The sequence below is a fragment of the Halyomorpha halys genome, unplaced genomic scaffold (assembly GCF_000696795.3).
Source record: "Halyomorpha halys isolate HHAL.00 unplaced genomic scaffold, Hhal_1.1 Scaffold290.1, whole genome shotgun sequence".
Lineage (NCBI taxonomy): Eukaryota > Metazoa > Arthropoda > Insecta > Hemiptera > Pentatomidae > Halyomorpha > Halyomorpha halys.
In genome coordinates this window covers 66,540-69,224 of record NW_027114857.1, presented here as the reverse complement: position 1 = coordinate 69,224, position 2,685 = coordinate 66,540, and the positions used below count along the sequence as shown (strand labels likewise).

At 36.5% G+C, this 2,685-nt stretch overlaps 1 protein-coding gene across 1 annotated transcript in view; it reads right to left on the bottom strand.

The window, feature by feature from the left end:
• Positions 1-2,685, bottom strand: part of LOC106680809 (uncharacterized) — a gene marked incomplete at both ends in the record, with an annotated part of 87,865 nt that overhangs the window by 60,949 nt on the left and 24,231 nt on the right.

The window sequence follows — 2,685 nt, the reverse complement described above, 5'->3', positions numbered from 1 at the left end:
ATATAAAATAAATACTGCACGACGAAAGGGTTGCTCCACTCCGATAGGTCAGAAGAGTGCTGCCGATATGAGTAGGACGCAGCTCTTGTTGCTAAATAAATCGCTGCAATGGTCCAGAGTTGGTGTAGTGGCTCATTGATGGTCCGAATATCCAACAGTCGTATTGTATTAGGAGAGCCGACAAAATGAATGCAGACAGGGCTGCTAATGACGCTACCAGGACCACTAATTATCCGTAACTGCAATTAATAAAGTGGAAACACAGAAAAGGTCTGGTTCCGAACTGTAATGACTCACTAACTCACTAAAAATGTCCAAACTATTAAATTATAAGGGCAAACAGGGCTGCTTAGACGCTACCACAGCCACTAATTAGCCGGAACTGCTCTAAAAAACTAAGATGGTTGGTCCGTTGCTAGGTGACGCTTCTTAGCAACAATTATCACCCCTAGCAACTGTCTCCATTACTCATTATTACAAACAAATATAATTACACATTTTTCTTTTCAAATAACTAAATCTAAATAAAACAATACAAATAAAAATAAATGTAACTAAATTAAATACTAATAAAACTATATAACTAAAACTATAAAACTAAATACTAAAAATACTATTTACAATTATTTACAAGGTAATTATCTATTATGGCGTTAACATACATTTTTGTCTTGGGACAAAAATTTAACGTTTAATTTACAGTTTTCTGCATTGACTACTCTGAGGAAAGCAATGGGGCCAATTTTGCGACAGGTTGAACAAAATCCCCCTTTGCAGTTTTTAATTTGACTACCCTAACTATTCCATCCGGTCCAGGGAAGCATTCTATAACTCTCCCAGTTGGCCATTGTAACGGTGGAACATTTGGTTCCTTTAACAAGACTAAATCATCTATAAATGCATTGAAGGGCAAGGGACCGCCCACCCCGAGAATCCCTCGCTGTCCATTTTCTTTGAAACCAATTTCCTAGTTTTTGCTAGCAAGAGGGCAGCATACAACACTCGTAAGGTAGATAGATGTCCTTAATGTTGCTAATTGGATTTTTGTAACTAAACTATACTAAATATGTTTCTATATGACCATCTACATTGAAATTCTTAATAGATTTTGGCTATGTACCCGATTCTTGATCCCTAAGCGAATCCCAATATTGCTAGATGGATGTGTTTTCGAGAAAACATGCACCAGCGTATTCAAGTTTAATGTAAAAGTAAAAGAGAATTGAAAGATTCCCCATAACCTTTACCTATTACAGATAGAAAAGGACTATACTCACTTAACGAATCCTCTTCATAGCTGTTGCAACTAAGAGTTTGCCTTAAAGCGACTGATGTAAGATACCAAAGGAGATTACAACTTCGACAAACAGAAAATATGATCCACTTTTGGACAAAACTAATTTAAATTTCGGATATGATATGTTAGGCAGTCCCACTGTATTCCAGGATCCCAGGGTATTCCCAATTCTTTGACCCATTGTTTATTTCGCTCCGAAAATTTATAAGCTTCTTGTTGACTGTAACAGAATGAAATTAACAGGTCTGGAGTGTTACTCGTCCATTTTTTCAAAGTGGACCAACCCCGTTTGAGTAATTCAATCAACTCTTTCTGAAGTTTGTGGGCTTCATCAGAAGTATTCGCTCCAGTTAGGATATTATCCACGTATATGTTATTTATAAGGACGACAGATGGTTTTGGATAGGAGGATCTTTTATCAAGTATCAACAGATGAATTTCCCTTATAGCTAAGAATGGTGAACAAGACAACTCAAAAGTAACACGGTTTAGTTGATATCCCATCATTGATTCTGAAGAATGAAATTGGAATATAAAATGTCGAAAGGGTACATAATCCGGGTTCATCTGTATTTGAAGGAACATATGGCATATATCTGTGGCTATAACATATGGGTATCAACGAAAATTAAGCAGTACATGCCTTATATCTAATTGCAGCTTAGGACCTATCACGAGATGGTCATTCAAGGAACTAAGTTCAGCAGAAAATGAAGCATTAAAGACTATTCAAATTTTAGAATGTGAATTTTCTTTAATTGCACAATGGGGTGGAAGTAAATATCTAGATGGAGCAATGGCTGGTGAAACATAATTGGCTTCCAAATACTCCTTAATTATATTGCAATAACTTTCTTTCAGTTCAGGCGATTTATTTAAACGATGCTCCAATTTTAGAAAACGGTGCTCCAATTTTAGAAAACGATTCACGGCGGGATTGTAATAATTGCCAAGATTCGGAGGAATTGAATCTTTAAAAGGTAACCGGACAATATATCGGCCATTTGTATCCCTTGAATGGGTTGTACAAAAGTGTTCTTCCGTTGAGACATAAGATAAAAGACAAGACATAATTTTCATTAAAAAGTATGTGGACGATCTCTTCCTTGTCCTCAATCCTGACAGAATCCCCAAGATCCTATCAGCCTTTAACTCCTACCTTTTTCTTTTTTTTTTTTTTTTTGTTCCCCCTTCCTGGCATTGCTGCCATACGGGGTTCGGCAACAGTGGGGTAGTGCGTTAGGGTTGCGCATGCCACTGTTGCCAATAAAGATCTTTTTTTTTTTTTTAAACATTTTATTTTCATAAATACAAAATTAATGGTGGGCCATTTAATTTTTTGGGACAATTATTATAAAAACGTGGTGCAGCCCAGCACTCGGTTGAGT